Source organism: Triturus cristatus, chromosome 4_1 (genome assembly GCF_964204655.1).
Source record: "Triturus cristatus chromosome 4_1, aTriCri1.1, whole genome shotgun sequence".
Lineage (NCBI taxonomy): Eukaryota > Metazoa > Chordata > Amphibia > Caudata > Salamandridae > Triturus > Triturus cristatus.
Genome location: NC_140585.1, coordinates 129,614,576 through 129,635,457, shown reverse-complemented (window position 1 = coordinate 129,635,457; position 20,882 = coordinate 129,614,576). Strand labels below are relative to the sequence as shown.

At 50.0% G+C, this 20,882-nt stretch overlaps 1 protein-coding gene across 1 annotated transcript in view; it reads right to left on the bottom strand.

The window, feature by feature from the left end:
- LOC146847636 (uncharacterized) overlaps window positions 1-16,046 on the bottom strand; it is a 31,930-nt gene extending 15,884 nt beyond the window's left edge. The window contains exon 1 of the mRNA XM_085651774.1: window positions 15,871-16,046. The gene's annotated coding sequence lies outside the window, so the exon portion shown is untranslated. The remainder of the gene's footprint in view (window positions 1-15,870) is intronic.
- Between the last annotated feature and the right edge of the window lie 4,836 nt (window positions 16,047-20,882).

The following is a 20,882-nucleotide window of genomic DNA, read 5'->3' as shown; positions in this document are numbered from 1 at the left end:
GCTGCTCCCTTCAGGTAGAGACCCCGGCTGGGTGTTTCCCTGACTCCTCGATTCTCCCCAACACTCTTCGTGCCCCTCACAGCCTACCGATTGGCATTGTCGGCCATTACATTTCTGCCCTCTGTTGGCATACGCCGGGATCGGCGTATATGCAGAGGACGGTTAGGATCATCCGTGCGGTGGGCTGGTAACGTACTTAGCCTGGAGGATTCCAGTGACTATAACTTTTGTTTATTCTTTGTATTATTTTTGCCTTCATTAAAATAACTAACCCTTCACAAGTGGTTGCGTCCTCATTATCGTGTCTGTTAAACGATCCTGAGACGTTCAGGGCGTTACAAAATATCCGACCTTAATACACTAACCGTCTCCCGGTCGATAACAGACATGGCAACACTTGATGATGTGCTGGCTGCTTTAGCGACCGTGCAAGTTGAATTGGCTGCCTCTAGGCAAGAAACAGCCGATGTAAAAGCCAGACTGGATGCTATCCACTTGGACCCGCTCACGCCCAGCACCTCCCTCACGGACCAGACCCCTGCTGTAGTAGTGGAAATGCCGGTAGCCATCCCCTTGGCAACACCAGAGAGGTACAGTGGGGATCCTAACACAGTGCAGGTATTCCTCACACAAGTGGCGCTACATTTATCGTGCAAACCAAAGGCGTTCCCCACGAGTCAGGCTCGTGTGGCTTTCCTGATTTCCTATCTGGCTGGAAACGCGGCACAATGGGCCGTACCTCTGGTGAGCAGGGACGACCCCCTCTTATGTGATTGGGGTGCGTTTCGCGAGGAATTCCTGAAGGTATTCGACAGAAGGGCTGACTCGTACACGGCGGACCGTGAAATGCTTGAGTTGAGACAGGGATCCAACGACCTGGTGCAGTATCTCAACGCGTTCCGACGGCTGGTTGCGGAAACCAAGTGCTAAAACAACAATTGATGGACAGAATGCAGAACAATGTCATACATTCACCCCAGTACAGAGATCTGGGCCTAAATCCCAGATCTCTTGACTGGGGGAGAATGTTTGCATTGTCAGCATTCCGTCCATCAATTGTTTGTTGTAACGCTTTGCGGAAACCAAGTGGCCTGTTGCTAAACAGACGGCGCTCTTCCATCACGGGCTGTGCGATGAGCTCAAAGACGCCGTGGCTCATATTGACCCTCAACCCAAGACATGTGAGGGCCTTATCAACCTGGTATTACGGCTGGAACATAGGCTAAGTGAAAGAAAAGGGGATCATGGGAGAAAAGGAAAATCCCTTCCATCCTATGTGACGGTGGGAAGTCCCGAAACTTCCACCGCATCCAAGGGAGAACCCATGGACATCGGCGCAATACGAGCGAGCCTCACAGCCACGGAGAAAGAGTCACGCCGTAAACAAGGATTGTGCCTATATTGTGGCAAAAAAGGCCACTACGTACGTGAATGCCCTGCCAAACCGAAGACGTCACGTTATCGGGCCAACCGGTCGGTAACAGCCGTGGTGGACATACCGGCGGAAAACTAGAGGACTCCCAGACCAAGGAAGGGGCATCTCGGAGTCACTCATCCATCCCTTCACTTTCCAACTCGGTCACTAAGGGACACCGACACCTGTTTCTCACGGTGCACGTGGGAGTGCATGACCAGTGGATACCCGTTGTGGCCATGGTGGATTCAGGGGCCACTGGCATGTTTATGGACCACAACGAGGCATGCAGGCTAGGGCTAGTGCTTCTTCCCAAAGCTGTACCCGAAGACGTCTATGCTGTAGACGGAAGGCGATTGGTGACGGGGCCCATCGGGCAGCACACGGGGGTCCTTCGGATGAGATATGGGAGGAACCATTTGGAACAAATCGATTTTAACATCATCCGAGCGCCCCAATATGGCGTCATATTGGGATTGCCGTGGCTACAGAAACACAACCCCTCTGTGGATTGGCCAACACATCGCGTCGAAATGACGTCACCGTATTGCATCCTGCATTGTGGAAAAAGAACGAAATCCCTTGACGCAGATGAGAGCGGGAGTCAGACGGTGGCTACAGCGGCAGAAAAAGATGTGGCTCTCCCCCAGGCTTATCACAGTTTTGAGGATGTATTCGATGAGGTGAAGGCTGAAGTGCTACCACCACATAGACAGTTTGACTGCCAGATCGACCTGGTGCCAGGGGCCAGCGTTCCCAGCGGCAGGCTGTATGCCCTGACGGAGCCTGAAAACGTGCATCTCCGGGGGTACCTGGATAAACTCCTCAAGCTAGGATTCATCCGCCCGTCCAAGTCTCCGGCCGCCTCGCCACTCTTCTTCATCCCGAAAGCTAATGGGGAGCTGAGAGCCTGTGTGGACTTTCGGGCATTGAATTCGATAACCATAAAGAATCGGTACCCCTTGCCTCTCATCAGTGTACTTCTGGAACAGGTCAAGAAAGCTCGTATCTACACCAAGTTGGATTTGAAAGGGGCATACCATCTGGTGCGCATGAGGGACGGAGACGAGTGGAAGACCGCCTTTAAGACCAGGTTCGGCCTTTTTGAGTACCTCGTCATGCCGTTCGGTCTGTGCAACGCCCCGGCAGCCTTTCAGTACTTTTTGAATGAGGTATTCAGAGAGGAGTTGGATATCTACGTGGTCGTATATATCGACGACATCCTAATCTACTCGTCCAGTGTGGAGGAGCACGTACACCACGTCAAAGCTGTGCTCCAAAAGCTGAGGGAAAACAAGCTGTTTTGTAAACTCAGCAAGTGTGACTTCCACGTCACGTCCGTGGAATTCCTCGGAGTGATGCTGAGTCCAGAGGGACAGGAGATGGCAGAACGAAAGATCAAGGCGGTGAAAGAATGGCCGGTGGCCCAAAGCGTGAAGGACGTCCAAAGTTTCATTGGCTTCGCCAACTTTTACAGGCGGTTTATAGATGGATTTTCAGGATTGGTGGCCCCAATCACACAGTTACTGAGGAAGTCCAAGGAGTTTGTCTGGTCCCCTGAAGCGAACACAGCCTTTGAGGCCCTGAAAAGCGCCTTTGGTAAGGTGCCGGTGTTGGCTCACCCCGATCCGGATCTCCCCTACGTGGTGGAAGCGGACGCTTCGGATGTGGCGCTGGGGGCTATCTTGTCCCAACGCAACCACGACACAGGGGTGCTTCATCCCGTTGCGTACATGTCCCGCAAACTCAACGACGCCGAACGCAACTACCATATTGCGGAGAAGGAGCTTCTCGCAATCAAGGACGCCTTCACCGAATGGAGGCATTGGTTGATGGGGGCAAGACATGTGGTATCGGTGTACACGGACCATCGGAACCTACAGTTCATGACGGCCACAAGACACCTTTCTCCCAGGCAGCTGCGGTGGATGATCTTCTTTGCGGGGTTCAACTTTCGCATCACATATCGGCCGGGGACGGAAAACCGGAAGGCGGACGCCCTGTCCCGTCAATCTGCAGTTAAGGAACCATTGCCTGCGACCGAGCGTTCCATCATTTCCCCGAGGATGGTATTGGGGGTTATCCAACCGGATACTTTCCTGAGGGGAATAAAGAGAGGGATCAGGTCGTTCGCATGGCGGAGGTGGCTCCTCAGTCACAGAGAATGGCAGCTGAAGGACGGGATACCCCTGAAGGGCAGGTGCCTATTGATACCCACGCCTAGGCTAAGGAAACAAGCATTCATCTGGTGCCATGACTCTCCATGCGCAGGTCATTTGGGCTTTGAAAAAACGGTGGCTAGCATGGGACGGCATTTCTGGTGGCCAACCATGAGAGTGGATGTCAGGAGGTGGGGACAGGAGTGTCCTACGTGTGCTACCATGAAGGCCGACCATGGCCGAACCCAAGGGCTCTTACATCCACTTCCGACCCCGGATCGACCATGGGATAGCATCTCACTGGACTTCGTGGTGGGCCTACCGGTAGACCAGGGGATGACGGCAATACTGGTGGTGGTGGATTACTTGACGAAAATGGGACACTTCATCCCCTGCAAGAGAGTCCCTACGGCCAGGGAATTGGCGTCACTACTTCTAAAGAATGTGGTACGACTGCATGGATTACCTGGGGTGATCGTGTCGGACCGGAGGTCGCAGTTTACTGCGCAATTCTGGAAGACTTGGTGCACCGCGCTGCATGTTAAGACCGCCCTGTCCACCAGCTACCACCCTCAAACGGACGGCCAAACCGAGCGCCTGAACCAAACGCTCAAACAGTATCTGCGATGTTTTGTGGACCAGGGCAGGGAAGAATGGGTCGACTTGCTATGGGTTGCAGAGATAGCCTATAACAACGCCACTCACAGCTCCACACAGTCGTCTCCGTTCTATAGCAACTATGGCCAACATCCCAGGTTCTTGCCATTTCTACATCCGTTCAGAGAGGACAGGATTCCCGCCACAGCGGACAGGGTGGCACACATAAAAGACACGTTGATGCGCTCAAGGGCTGTCCTAATAGAGGCCAAGAGAAAATACAAGGCTGCGGCAGACAGGAAGAGAAGGCCCGGGCCACTGTACCGCACTGGAGACTACGTCTGGATATCCACAAGAAACATGAGGTTTCGAAAGAACAGTGTGTTCCATCCCAGGTACATGGGCCCCTATCGAATTACCAAGTGTATGGGTCCCGTGAACGTGAAGGTGTGCTTGCCCCAGTCATTGCGGATTCACCCTGTCTTTCATGTATCATTGCTCAAACCTGCACCCTCCAAGCCGTCTGGGACACCTAGGCCGGTATGCGTGGAGTCGGAGGTGGAGTATGAAGTATCGGGCATACGGGCGTCCAAATGGCGCAGGGGGAAGCTGTGGTACCTGGTCGCGTGGAAAGGCTATGGCCCGGAGGAGCAATCATGGGAACCGGCTGAAGGGGTTCATGCTCCGCGCTTGGTCTCCTTGTTCCATCGGCGTTTTCCTGCCAGCGCTGGACCCGTGGGGTGCCGCTGAGAGGGAGGATGTACTGTCAAGAATTCCTGTCTTTCGAGGGGAAGAAAACGGTAACCAGCGAAAACGGACTACATCCCCCAGGATGCTTAGCGGTTGAGAGGTTATGTAAACAGGAGAGCTGTTACATAACTCAAGGAAAACACGTCCTTATGTAAACAGGAGAGCTGTTACATAACTCAAGGAAAACACGCCCTTATGTAAACAGGAGAGCTGTTACATAACTCAAGGAAAACACGCCCTATAAAGGGAGGAACCGGGAGGTACAACGCTATCGGATATTGTGTTTACACCGACGTACCTGCTTCGTGAAGAGCAGTGTTCCGGAGTGGTGCTCCAGTAAGGCAAGAACGGAGGTAGGTCGAGTCGTTACTCCCTGGGCCGTGTCTTGCCCCATCATCACCTGTGAAGGACCCGGAAGCTCTACCGGTCAACCATTGAGCGCTTTTGCTGGTTGGAGTCGTAACTCCCAGCCCGACCAGAGATACAGGGACTGCCAGCTGTAACGCACACCAGGAGGTGTTTGCCGCGTTACAGACTCGGAAGTCCACAGGATCGATCGAGCGGCTGCTCTCGGTTCAAGCTTCTTGCTTTTGATTGGGGTATCGGTGACGCATCACCAGGAGGTGACTCCGCGTCCCGGTGCAGTCTGAGGAAGAGGTTGAGCGGCTGCTCCCTTCAGGTAGAGACCCCGGCTGGGTGTTTCCCTGACTCCTCGATTCTCCCCAACACTCTTCGTGCCCCTCACAGCCTACCGATTGGCATTGTCGGCCATTACATTTCTGCCCTCTGTTGGCATACGCCGGGATCGGCGTATATGCAGAGGACGGTTAGGATCATCCGTGCGGTGGGCTGGTAACGTACTTAGCCTGGAGGATTCCAGTGACTATAACTTTTGTTTATTCTTTGTATTATTTTTGCCTTCATTAAAATAACTAACCCTTCACAAGTGGTTGCGTCCTCATTATCGTGTCTGTTAAACGATCCTGAGACGTTCAGGGCGTTACACATCTACAACCTCCGTAAGAGATGCAGGAATCCATTCTCAATAGGATCAGGTCCAGAGCCAGGTCCTTCTAGATTCAGGGGTACTCACAAACTTTCTCTCGGGGGCCAAATTTAGAGTGTGGTTTGTGGCCGCGGGCCGCACCGGTGGGGGCGGGGTCAGTGGGGGAGGGGGCGGGGCTAGAAAAAAAAACTGTGACCATGAGCTTGAACACAGGCCCCTGCAGCGGATGCCTTCGTCCACTGAGTCACCGGACCCGGCATGCACATCTCTCTCTCTCTCGCTCTCGCTCTCTCTCACTCTCGTTCTCTCATTCTCTCTCTCTCGCGCTCACTCTCTCTCTCTCGCGTTCTCTCTCTATATCTCTCTCTCCCTGTCTGTCCCTGTGTCTGTCTGTCCCTGCGTCTGTCTGTCCCTGCCTCTCTGTCTGTCCCTGCCTCTATCTCTCTGTCCCTGCCTCTATCTGTCCCTGCCTCTCTGTCTCTATCTGAGGCACCCATGGAAAAATGCGTAGTCTGTTGGTGCAGGTGGTTCCTGTTGCGCTCATTTATTAATCACTGTATTACCATACATGCCAACATTTCAGAAGGGCAAAGTGGGAGATTCTTTTAAAAAAAACAATCGTGTGAATGGAGCCTTGAATCGGGTTACTGTCATGTATGGGCCTTGGAAGTGTGCTGCTGCAGGAACGGACATTTGAAGCGCAAATGCACGTTTTGTTCTTACCTTTCAGAAGCATGGAGGCAATGGCAGGCAGAGAGAGGGTGATGCAAGTGCTGTGCACTCACTGGCCTGGCAGGTTAATGTAATGCTGGCAGTGCATATACCACCCACCCCCCACCTGTGTGGCAGCCCAGGCACACACACAGCCGCCCCCAGTACTTCACAGGTCTTTAAAAGACCATTCACTTGCTAACAAGCCTTTGTTGTATTTCACCTCTTAGCGCCCCCGCAGCTCCACTCTTACTATCGCTGGAATTGCCGGCCCCCTCTCGGAGTCCGGGCTGCTGCAACGGCGGTGTTTGCTGACACTTTTAAAAAGAAAAGAACACAGGTATATGGTCTGCAAGCTCCGCGGGCCGCCAAGGAAGGCTTGCCGGGCCGCTGGTGGCCCACGGGCCGTACTATGAGTACCCCTGTTCTAGATGAAGCAGTGATAAACGGAAGTATTCTTCCAATAACTTTCAGCAGTCGGAAGCCTGTAGAGCAAGTGGTTTTAATCTTCTCTTTTAGGGACAGATGAGAGTCCACCCAAACTCCCAGGTTGCTGACCTGAAGGAATGGGGTTAGTGGAGCTCCCAACGACACTGGGCAGCACTATTGTGCCCTTGAGGCTTCGGTCCCAAATACCAATATTTAAGTTTTTTCACTGTTGAGCACCAGAGTTTGAGCTCGTCCAATCCACGATTTCCTGGGGCAGGGGGTAGCACCTGACGTTACTGGCTATCTTACCTGTATTTTCTTCTAATCTAATGATTTGTGTATCATCGAGGAGAGGTGATATTGAATGACTCAATCAGGCTGGACAAGTGGTCCATGTAAAGACTGAAAAGATTGTGGCTCAAACCAGCCCTGGAGAGGGCACCTGTAGTGATCATCTTCAGGGTTGATTTGAAGTTAGCTAATGCCACCGCTTGGGTCAGATCTTTCAAAAAGGATAAGAACGAAGCAAGCACTTCCTCCCAATCACTGTAGTAAAGTGGAGTAGGAGATGGTGTCAAAGGCTGCTGACAGATCTAATAAAATCAGAGGCCCCACCTCCACAGCCCCACATATAATGTCACTAATATCCTGCTGGGCTTTAGCCTGCCCTGTCTCTGTAGCAAGACACTTTTGGAGCCCTGGTTGGTCTTTGTGCAGAAGTTAGTCGGACGCAAGTTATTTAGTTAGCTGCTTGTTCACCGTGGCCTCAGTTGGTTTGGTGACCATCAGAGATACAGTCCCATCCTTAGAGTTAGAACAAGAGTTAGAGCAGGGAAGCCAAATTCCTAAACAACCCTCAAGCAAAAGAGGTACAGCACAGAAAGCAGCTTTGGAGGCCTCCCTCACACAAAACATGAGAAGAAACATTGTAAGCTCCTTCACAAAACAAGTACATCACAAGCTTTGTGCTCCACATTTTTACAAAACATAAAAAGCATGGGCAACAGCTGTGCAAGCCTCAAACCTACAAAATAGGCTGACGACAGACAGCAGCAGAGCGAGCCTGCCTTACAAGCCATGTGCAGACTGGGCAGCAACTACCCAGACTTTCAGTGAATGTGGAGGTATGGACCACTGCAAAGAGGCCCTTGGAAATGGCGAAAACTTTAACCAATCTTTGATCTTTACCTGACATGCTTTTTAAAGCAGATTTTTTTATCCCATGCTCATATTGTTAAAAAACACAACACTACGAGTTCCAGAATGCAAAGTAATGTTGGCGTAAACATTATGATTTGTTGCATGCTGAGGTGCAACGGGGAGCAAGAACAAAAAGGTTGGGCTAGGATGCATCGCAGAGTAATTAGCAGTGCCTGAGATGATCCCCAAACAATCCATCCATCATTTTCCATATTCCTAAATGCGACTGGTATGTTATGACATAGGTCCCATGCTCGCTGCACCTCTAGAATCAAGCTGCATCCTACAGTCAAGGTCCAGAGAGGCTCAAACCGGTCTTGCGCTGCTTGTGTTGCAGTTCAGAAAGGACCTGGCTTGGCCTTTCAGACTGGACTGCTCCTATTGGAAGGAATCTTAGGCTGATTTGCATATGTCTGCTTCCTATCTGAGGTGGCATGATGGCCCACACAATGATGGACTGAGATGCAACCTCAACTCATTACCAGTTGCTGAGATTAGGTTCACAACATCCCTGGAAATTTATCACCTCCCTTTAAGCCAGATGATGTCCACGATATTACAGGAAATGGCTTTACATTACATTCGACTGAGAGTGGCTACAAATGGAGATGGCATCAGGAAAACTACATGAGAAGACATAGAGAAAAGACTTTGGGGACTGCCTCACTGACACTTCCTTTCACCAAGGTACGCATGTAGTGCAGTGTTGCGAGCTCCAGGGCCTGCGGCGAGGCACTCAAGGTACTGTCAAACTACTGTAACGCTTACCTTGAGCCTGCGGTGTGGCCTTGCAAAGACGAAAATGAACCACCTCCACAGTCCCTTTCCTTTTGTAATGTTTTTAAACAGGACAAGGAAGAAGGCTGGGGCAAGGGAGAGGAGTTCCTGGATAGTTTGGTTGAGTACTGCCAAGAGTAAATGGCTGAATCCTGTTACAGAAGGGATAGTGTAGGAAACGTTGGGTATAGGTGATGAAGACGATATGGTGTCTGAGCTACTCATCATGAAGGGTTCTTGATGTGGAAGTGATCAATAATCCAGATAATCCTAGACAAGACTCAGTTGACACCACTGAGTCTTCCTTTTTATTGATGCGTTCTTTGTAGTGCTTTTTAGAAATCCAGAAACAAAATAACGGGGTTGGAACAGCCCCATACAGGGGAAAATGCTTCCAACATGTGGTCAATATGGTTTCCCAAAAAGTGTTCCAGGTGTTTTGAGAACAAAGTAATAGTTGAAGCACTCCAAACGCGTTGATGGACAACATAATAGGAGCGCTTCCAGCGCATTAGAAAATAAAGCTCAGAAAAGTGCTCCCAAAGTCAGCAATACAAGTATCAGGAGCCCACAACAGATGCGAGTACTTACGGGTGCAGGTGCATAGATGGGTAGGTTTCAGATTGCCATGTGTGACATTTCCATAATTTCAGTGCTCTTATGAGTGACATTTCGACGACTACGAGGGACATTTTCTCATGAGCAAAATAAGCAATGAAGACGAGAGAAACATATAAATAACAGAAAATACACCCATTGCGCAATGAGAAAGACTAAGAAGATCTTAAAACTGCTGCAAAGCACCAGAAATGGAAGGGCACTAACCAACGTGACAGATAGAGAGCCCTGCCCCCGAACAGGCCACTTGCTACTAGAAGGAAGTCTCATCTTCCACGCTCGCAACAATACCAGAGTGCACATTTGTGTTTTTGAAAAGGTTAACTGAAAGTACAAAGAAACACCACTAAAACAGGGCAGCGCTGCAGCCAGCACTTGACTGTATGTAGCTCATTTAACATGTTCTTTAGGCTAGTCCTGTCATGTATACTCCTATTTTTCATACACACGACAATAACGATTCTAAACAGGTGACCTTTTACCAAGTACCTTGCTCCTGTGTCTTTGACGCCAGGCTCTCAGTACTCTATCATAATCCCTGTACCTGACGTACCAGGCACGGTATAATTATTCTGTATAAGCGTCACCACAATTTTCAACCTTGGCCAACAGCCAGCTGTGCATGATCGCATTTGTTTGGAAAAACATTCATGATTGTTTTCAAAACATATCGATTCTAGAAGAAACCCTAGAGTGACCACTCTAGTATATAAGACACTTATTCCTCCCTGCAAATTAGAGGAGAATTCCTTCCAAGCTGACACGGGGTCCTGCATGCTGAATCTTCGACACACAGCGGTCTGACATCCCTTGCGGGGTGTCATCCTCAAAGCAGAGACGGGGTCCTTCGTTCTTAACCATCAGGTGAGGGGGATGGTTCTTCTCTAGGCATTTTTAGTCTACATTCATACATATGTGCATATACATGCAGATCTAGGCTAGATATATTTAGGCAAATTACTTAGGGCGTGCATTTTAGGAATATGCAAATGGTAGTGTTTTTATCTGAACTGCTTATGTTCATCTTATTAGCACTATGGTAGAAATGTATCTACTATTATGGTACTAGCAATCTCTTGCGTATGCTTCCGTCTCCTGATTGTCGCAGCACATATATTTTACACAAGACTGACGCTGGACCAATAAATACTTATTGAAATGTCGTAATCACCCTCCTGTGTAGTTTCTGAGAATAAGTGAGCGCGAGTGACTGTGTAAAAAGTACTGTACTGCTTTCCATGATCGCTGAGGAATCAGGGTTGTCATGATCAGTGGTTGCCAGAGACTACCCACACCACTGTACGATACAGGGGGTGGTAGTGGCACTGTAGAGCTAGCTGGTCTAATGGCTGACATAGCCTGTGGGGATGTCCACCAATCCATCAGTTTAGGTCATCCAAAACCCGCAGGTCCTGGGGATTCCTAGGAACTACACAACACAACATTCTGATTACATAATATTCCATATGTAACGTAAAATAGTAAACAAAAGATAATGTTGATTTTCCTCTAATTCTTCTATGTAGAATGGAGGATGTAATGAAAACAACATTTCTCAGTTAAAAAGGTCAAGGGTTCATAGTGTAATTTTTTTAATTTTCTACTGATTATTTAAATTGCACTTTAAGGTGTTTGCGCTGTTTTTTATATGCAGTTTAAAATGAACTCTGCCTGCACCTTACACTCGGATACTGCGCACACCAATGCTGACCAGACATGACGGCCAGGACGGGCTGAGCCAGGGGCCAGGGCATAGCTGTAATAGTCTTCAAACTGGGGCCATACTGGGAGGTCACAGGGATGCAGGCTGAAGTCTGCTCTCAGGCTTGGACGACAGCGTTCAGATACATGGGTTTAAGTTTGGAAACAAACATCTTGTGCCCACTGCCCAGTCCAGGAGAACGGCCACCTACAGGCGCCAAGACCACAAAGCATTGGTTGCTCTGTGCCACCTTCCCTGGGCGTGGCACTGACATCCACGTCAGAACACCACAGAACATGCCACACCCCTGGATTAAAATTATGCCTGATGATGAATTACCCCCTGCAAAGGGGATATTAGAGGGCATCAAATGTGTCTTCTAAATGAGAAGTGGGTTGTCACTAGGGCAAACGATTTTCCATGCAGGTGCTGAGCCGCTGCTCCAGCCACAGCCGGCGCGGCACTAGCCACAGCTTCAGTACACTCTGCTCAACACAGTCACACTGTCACAGTGAAGCTTAAGGTTCCAGGGCCTCAGGTTCAGCTGCTCCAACTTTACTTTGCTCATTATAAGGGACGAACTAAAAATAATTGGAGAAGGATTGGAAATGTACTAGTGACACAGACTACTAGTACTCTGTAGCAAGCAGCGCCATCAGCGGAAAGGACCAGCTCGCCACGACGACTCTCCCACCCTCTCCTGGCAGCGGCCGTGGTGCAGGACCCGATCACTTGCTCCGGCCGCGTCATTCACATGGCTCTGCTAGTCTGTAGTGCAGCACCACTCCGGCCGCGGTAAGGGTCTGGTCACGGCAAGCCCTCACATCCTTACGCAGCACGTACCACAACGCAGGGTGCGATGCAGCTAACTTCACTGTCTGTAGTCTGTCCGCTTCAGCCATGTGCGGCCATGCGGACCATTTATTGGTTAACTCATCACTGAGTCAAGTTGTGATGTCAGTGAATACCGCAGAGGGAGATAATGTTGGTACATTGTTTTTGCAATGAACTGTCTAAGTACGAGCTGAGCCTACCCCCAAGCCTGCTTGCAGGCAGCATGGAGCTAGCCAGCTTTCTATCAGTGGTGCTAATAGCGCTCCGTCTTTACAACAGAGGAGGCACTAGGCGATATTATGCGTGCCTATCCATTTCAGTGCAGTGATGCGGCTCACCACACTGACATGCGTTTGTCTTACGCCTGATGCGTGGTACTTGGCAGGGCGGCAGGTAAAGGGGATTTGCAGTTAGTCTCACATAGCACGTTTAGTAGGTTGAGACGTGGCAACATGCGGCTTGAGCACCGCTGCCGAGGGGTATCCTTCAATACAGAGCGGCTGCTCTGGAGTCACAAGGCAGGGAGCTTTTCCTTTCCTCTCAAAACTTGAATCAAGGCTTCCTGGTGCCGGCATCTGAACGGAGACGAAGCAGAGAGAAGGGTTCACTAACCCGGGTCTACATAAGCAAAGATCCGGAAGTCCAACCCGACCTTCTGTGTGCTGGAAATACTATACCGCTCGCTGTGCAGCGAGCCGACATGCTTCCTTCCAGCAAATTGCCGAAAGGAGACAAACGGCCATAATAGTAGGTCCCACACACAATCACACCACATTCACCCTTTCGATGCAAACTGGAGGAGGCTAAGCAGGGAGATATTGATTTTGAGACCCAGAACCATGACAGGGACTATGGGACTTTTCACTCTCCATTGACGAGCCAGGCAAGCACCAGGCTGCACAGCCCGCTATCCCTTCGACAACATGGAAGAGACAGCAGTACAGCGAGGTGCATCTATTCAGATACCTCATCCACTCCCTTGAAGGGCCTCCTATGGACCAGGATGCATAGCTTGTTCTTTGTTGCATGGCCTGATATGGACCACAATGTGAGTCAGGGCCTGGTAAGGACCAGGATGTGAGGCGGGGTCTGGTAAGGAGCAGGATGTGAGGCGGGGTCTGGTAAGGAGCAGGATGTGAGGCGGGGCCTGGTGTGGACCAGCATGCGAGCCAGGGCCTGATGAGAACAAGGATGTTGACCCGGGAACTTGCAAGAACCAGGATGTGAGGCGGGGCCTTGGAAGGTGAGGATATGAGCCGGGGACCGGTGAGGACCAGGGTGTGAGCTGGGGTCTGTTTGGGACCTGGAAATTGAGCCCACCCGCACTCCCTTCCAGAGACCAGACTAAATAGCTGGTTCGTCCTCTCTTGCAGGACCAGGCCTGGGCCAGTACAGAGATCCATGAACACCAGAGACTGGGGTGCTTGACTTGCACCCCCTGTTTTTCATTGTATTCCTCCCTGAAACAGATAAAACAGTGAAATCTCCGCGAGAGAGATTCACGTTATCCCAGATCTCACAATCTGCAGAAAGATGCTGAGAATGAAAGGTCTTTCACTTTTGTCAGAATGACTGCTCTGCCTTTCTCTGCACGATGCCCTCGGAAGGCACCAAATATTCTGTAGAGTGATCCCCGAATATTCATGCCAGTACTTTCATATAAGTGCATTCTGGGAGTTATAATCTTCGTTGCTTCATTGAAAATAGTGGTTTGTAAATATAAACTCCATGATTAAAGAAGCTGTGTTCCTTTGTCATGAGCCATCTGGGGCCCTATGGTAACTCCCAATACTTTTCGAAAACTGGAATTAGGAGCTCTTAACATAATACAATTTGCCCGAAAAGGAGCATCTTTGGGTAGTGAGAGCAGCGGCTGAGGCAGTCCACCCCCACACATCCAGAGAACAGGCCTCTCCTCCTGCCCCCAGAGGACAGACCTCACCTCCTACCCGCAGAGAGGTTTAATTCTCAGCACAGGACAGGCGTTACATCCTCTGCACCCTCGATGGACAGGCCTTACATCCTCTGCACCTCCGATGGACAGGCCACACCTCTTCTGCACTCCCAGACAAGCCTCACCTCCTCTGCACCCCACAGGACAGGCCTCATCTTCCCTGCACCCCCTGGACAGGCCTCACCTCCCCTGCACCACCCTGGACAGGCCTCACCTCCTCTTCACACCTCCCCCATGCACAGGTCCCACCTCCTCTGCACTCCCCACTTCACAGGTCTCACCTCCTCTGCACTCCCCCCTGCACAGGCCTCACCTCCTCTACATGCCCCCAGCACAGGCCTTATCTTCTCTGCCCCCCTACACAGGCCTCACATTCAATGCAACCTACCAAGACAGGCCTCACCTCCTCTACACACCTTGGACAGGCCTCAACTCCTCTGCAACCCCGGGACAAGCATAACCTCCTATGCACCCCCACTGGGCAGGCCTCACTTCCACTGCAACCCCTCAGCCCCCACCAAGCACAGGACAGGACTCTCCTCCTCTGTACAGTCCTGGACAGGCCTCACCTCTTCTGCACAACTTGGACGGCCTTACATCCTCTGCACTGCTCCATACAGCCTCACCTCCTCCTCACCCACTGGACATACCTCAACTCCTCTCCACCCCGATGGACAGGCTTCACTTTCTCTGCACTCCCCTGGGCAGGCCTCATCTCCTCTGCACCCTCCCGCACAGAACAGGCCTCACCTCATCTTCACCCCATGGACAGGCCTCACCTCCTCTGTACTCCCCTGGACAAGCCTCACCTCCTCTGCACCACTCTGAGGATGCCTCACTTCCTCCTCACCCCCTAGACAGGTGTCATGCCTCCTCTGCACCCCCTGGACAGGCCTCACCTCATCTGCACCCCCTGGACAGGCTTCACCTCTGCTGCTCAGCATGGACTGGCTTCATGCCTCCTCTGCACCCCCTGGACAGGCTTCACCTCCTCTGCCCCTCCCCCGGACAGGACTCTCCTCCTTTGCACACCATCTGGACAGGCCTCACTTCTTCTACACCTCCCAGGACAGGGATCACTCACTCTGTACCCCCTGGGCAGGCCCCACCCCCTCTGTACCCCCCTCAACCGTTCTTACCTCCTCTCCACCCCCTGGACCATCCTCACCTCCTCTGCACCCCCTCTGTAAAGGCCTCGCCTCCTCTGCATTCCTTTAGAAAGACACTTACCTCCTTTGCACTCTTTCGACAAGCCACACCTTACCTGCACCCCACAGCAAAGGACAGGCCTCACCTCATCTACACCCCTGGACAGACCTCACCTAATCTGCACCCCCAGCACAGGACAGGCGTCGGTTGTCTCCGCCACCCTGTACAGGCCAGAACTCCTATGCACCACCCTGGACTCGCCTCACCTCCTCTACACCCCCCAGCACAGGACAGGCCTCACCTCCTCTGCATCCCCCTGGACATGTATCACATCCTCTACACCCATCTGGACATGCCTCAATTCCTCTGCACTGCTCTGGACAGGCCTCACCTCCCTTGCACCCACCTGGACAGGCCTCACCTCCTCTGCACCCATATGGACAGGCCTCACCTCCTCTGCACCCACCGACAGGCCTCACCGTTCTTGCGCCCACCTGGACAGGCCTCAACTCTCTTGCACCCACCTGGACAGCCTCACACCTCCCCTGCACCCACTTTTACAAGCCTCACCTCATCTGCACCCCGTGGACAGGCGTCACCTCTCTTGCACCCCCTGGACAGGCCTCTCTGGTGTGATGCAGCGATGTCTCACAGGAGCGTTCGGTGAAGGAGTTTCGTGGACAGAGGAGCCCAGAGTTCATTGCACTCCATACAGCGCTTCTGACTCCGCACTGAGCCTCGGGGCGCTACGCACACGCCTGGAAGAGAGACACTGCTCCCCAGGACCTGCGCCGGAAGCAGGACAGTGGCTCGGACTCTAGAGCGCTTTAATACCGCACAGCAGATACTAGGCGCTACACACGAGGCACGCATCAATCACCCCGAATAAGGGAAACGACAGAAATGTCCTGCTCCTCTTTGCAGCTTTCAGCCCTGGTACCTGGTTCCCTTGATGCAGTCCCCTCAATTATCCCTCTCCAAAAAAAGGAACATTTAACCAAGGAAGTGACCTCTCTTGGAGGAAGCAGAAATCCCTGGAGTATTTTTGACTCATGCGGTGATCGTATCCTGTGCAGCTGAGATTGTACCCCACTTCTAATGTCTGTACCTCCAGGGGGTATTCTACTGTGCACGTCCCTTCTTGTACATAATTTATGTTAATTGTTACATACACGAGCGTGACTCCATGTCAATTTGGCACGCTCGTGTCCCTTCCTCCGTGTTGATGTTTAATAGACACGAGCGCACGCTCGCGCTCGTGTCTACTTGAAATGCTTCCCGAGGACTCGCGTGGGAGTCGGGTGGAGGCATCTCTCAGATATACGGTGGGCGGTTATACCGGGTCCCGTGCGGTGAACAGCATTCTGTACTGGACATCCGACTTGCATTGTTGTTAAATAAACCTGCGGAACCCACCTGCTGCTTTGTCTTCATTTTGGATCTGCTGTTCGTGTGATATATGCACATTTAACAATAATGAATGTTTAATATGAGGCGCCCACCCCCCAGGCCTCCTCCACTCTTTGTACAGATCCTAACATACAATCCTTCCCTGGTGAGGCTGCTGCTGCCCCTCCCTGGTGAACACTTGTACTAGGCCAGGAGGGGGCCCCTCTTCTTCTTCTTGTGGGAGGGGGGATGTGTAGCAAGCAGGGCCTGGACTTGCATTTTACTCCACTGGGCATTCCCCAGCTCCAGGAGGGTAACTGCAGCAGGGGTGGGAGGTGGGAGGGGGCTTTAAGAGAGGGAGGGAGAGAGGGAGGAGAGAAAGGGAGAGAGGATGGTGGAAGCAGAGAGAGAGAGGAAGCTTAGAGAGATGGGGGGGAGAAGCTGTGGTATTTTGGTATTTACTACTTGTGTTACTATGACTGTTCTAGGTAATTCCATTCTGTTTTGGAATGCTTAGTTATGCTTTTGATGTAGGATGCTGGAATGTGATTGTTTGAAGCCTTATGTGGGGGCAGCCTGGCACCCAGCCTGGCACCCAAACTCTGTAGCCAGAGGAAATAAAGTACAAGATGGAAACTACCTCCAGCCCCTGAGTGGTGGCTATAGATTACTGGCGACGAGCTGGCTGCACGGTGAACCCTGTGTGTAACTAGGGTGACCAACTTTGCAGTGCCAGCCCCCAGTCACAAACCCCTCCACCCCCCCCCCCCCCCTTTCCAACCTCCCAGGGAAACACCCGGGCTGGCAATCCGACGGCAGACGATGTGTCCCGAATAGGTGTTCCAGCGGGTGTCCTCTTTGACGAATGTGTGACTACAAGAGATCACCCCCACATATGAGATCTGCATGATGCAAGTAGGCATCTCCCAGTAGAAAAACTACTGGCGTCGGAAAAAAGAAACGCATAGGTGAGTGCAGTAGGCCTCACTTTCGGGGTGCATGGAATAACGTGCATGGACACACGGCAGGAACATATAAAAGAAAAGTATATTTATCGCCCTGACGAAGGCCCCCAGACCCGACTGGGCTAATTATAGGGCCGAAACATGTTGGCAGCAAATTGAGGGTACATTCGAATCAAATTTGATTCAAAATAACCCCATCACGAAGTTTTTAGCAATACCAAGAGTACCCAAGAATAAAGAATCGAGTGAAGGGATACTCGTAGGTATTTTTAATTAGTATCTGGTTCCCTGCTTAACCAGTACCCACTTATCTAAGAACTCCCAGTATATTTGTGGTTGAGTCCGCCCGGAGAGTACCATCTTCTCTGGGTGTGGAGTAATAGCCTATGATGAAGCATGTCACTATTATGTGAGTGAGGCTTTTACTTCAATATCTTTGATATTCCATCTGACAGTTGGGTTTTGGAAGATTTCTCCACCACAACGGATGACTATTATCTTCTATTCTTCTAGAACAGTTGCTCATTGTGAAAAAAATTGTTGGACGGGAGAACGCAACTGTGTCGTTCATTCTCTCACTCTCCAAGTGTGATAAACAATCCAGCCTTGCTACCACCCCCAACGGTGCCCCTCATCTTCACATAGACCGTCTCGCATGTGTATTTAATTTCTTTTATAGTGCTACTCATCCCAAGTATGTAGGGCAGGGTGTCGGAGTATGTTACATCACACACACATCATATAGGGACAATAACTCATATAAACGTGAAAGTCAATGTATACGAAATGTTACTTAAGATTATGGGTGCTACACGGTGTAATCATTCTTTTATCTATCATTCAGTCTTTCACCATTCATTCTGTCCTTCCATCTGTGTGTCCATCTATATCCAAACATATTCAACCATTTGCAAACCTATCAACCATGTATCCTTCCATCCATCATTTCACTCATCCATCCCTCCATCCACCCTTTCACTCATCCATCCATTATTCATCCATCCACCCTTTCACCCCATCCATCTGTACACTCATCCATCCACTCTTCCACCCATCCGTCTATTCACTGATCCATCCAGCCATTTACCCTTTCACCCATCCAGCCATCCTTTCACTTACTCATCCATCCACTCAGTCACTTATTCTTCCACCCATTCACCCTTTCAGTCATTCATCCTCCCTTTCTCTCTCTCCATCCCCCTTTCACTTATCCATCCATCCTTCCACCCACCCATCTACTCATCCATCCATTGACCCTATTACTCATCCATCCATCCCTTCTCTTATCCATCCACCCTTTCACTTCTTCACTCATCTATCCATCCTTTTGACCATCTAACCCCCTTTCACTCACTCATCAATCCTTACATCCACCTGTTCACTCATCCATCCATTCACCCTTTCACTTATCAATTCATCATTCCATCCATCCTTTCACTCATCCATCCACCAATCCACTTGCCCATCATCTACCCTTTCACTCATCCATCCACCCTTTCACCTATCCACCTACCCCTCCACCCATACATCCATCTATTTACCTTTTCTCTCATCATCCTTCCACTCACTCATCTATCCTTTCTTTCATTATCTAGCCGTTCACCCTTTCATTCATCCATTCACCCATTCACTAATCGATCCAGCCAATCACACATTCCTTCACTTATTTACTCACCCACCTTTTCACATTATGAGCTGAGCCTTTGTCTGCAGAGTTGCAGATAGAAGAGGCCCATCAAGAACTTCAACTCGCTGTAGTTCCTAAAGCAAGGGGTGGGGGAGGGTTCACTATGCCCCTGCACATAGGCAATCTGAAAACTTTGAAGTCATGCATGATGTACAGTGCCAGGACGTGAGGTGACGGTGACATGATGTTGTTTCCAGGGCCTTAAGCGGGGGAAAAAAAACTGGGGGGTCTCTTCAAAGGGGGTCTTCGATGTAATTAAGGACGTGGCTTAAAACACCTAGGCTAAAAATATGTGCTTAGCATAGTGTGCCGCCCAACTGGTATTATGTTGTTTCTGTCATTGCATCCAGATATATAATACAACAAGTATTATTACACCAACAACAAGCCTGGACTATTGGCTTTGTCAATAGCTGTCAGTTGCTTAAAATAAAAAAGCAGCAACCATGCCTTTGTTGACTATAATATTGAAAATGCATCGGTTCTAAAATGATGAGACAGTGAAAGAACTATAAACCATTCTTTTTAACGTGTTCCACAGGCTTCTTTATATAAACTGTTTTCTCACGTTGCAGCATTGGCGTTTTACCTTTCATCCATCTAACAGAATGCCCTGCTGTACACTGAACAAGAGGGAGAACTAACTGACCATTTAGATATGCTGTCCTCAGGTAAACAGACTCGGACCAAAATCCATAATAATTTGATCCAATCATTTAATCATTGAATTTTTTCTTGTGTTTTCGATTAGCTTCAATAATATTTAGTACAAAAGGACAACACTTAACAAATTACACAACTTCCTTCACAAATTACAAAAATTCACATTACCAAATTCACATTAAACGCAATAATACAATACAAAGTTCACACTGACAGACAACTTGTTAAATTATAAACATCCAGACTTTAACACATATGTACAAATTCAAATTGCTACCAGTCAACAACAGTACATCGCAAAGGAAACCCTATAAAGCAAACTCAGGGTGCCATCCAACAGGGATATTTTAGTTTTAGCAATAGAACATCATCAGATTTAGAATAAATTTCGTCATTTGCTATTTAGTTTAAAAACGTAATTACCTGTTGGTTAAATTAGTGCCAACGCGTTTCAAAGCCCATCTGAATAAAAGGGCTTCTCTTCAGGGCTGTGACTGGGTTCCATTATTGTATTCGGAAGGCTCATACACTTTGTTGGGGGCTCAATCTTTGACGTGACTGCTTATTCCGTAGATTGATGGAAGCATTCAGGTGTTGCGAAAGTTGCTGTTTGGTAGCCAAATTCACCCAATGTGCAACCTGCCTCAAGAGGTGGAAATAATTCAAACCTCCACGTTGAAAGTTCTTCAAGCGTGGGGAGCGCATACAAAAAAGATAGTTCAAGAAGTGTACGGGGTGGTGAAATCGACTTCACATCAAAGGTTGGTCTAAAAGACGAATTACACTTGAGACTCCGAGTTCAAGAGTTCCTCCAGCACTGTAGGGACGTTCCAAATCTATTAGCAAGGTTAAACACAAGTTATTTTGTTCCTGGTACA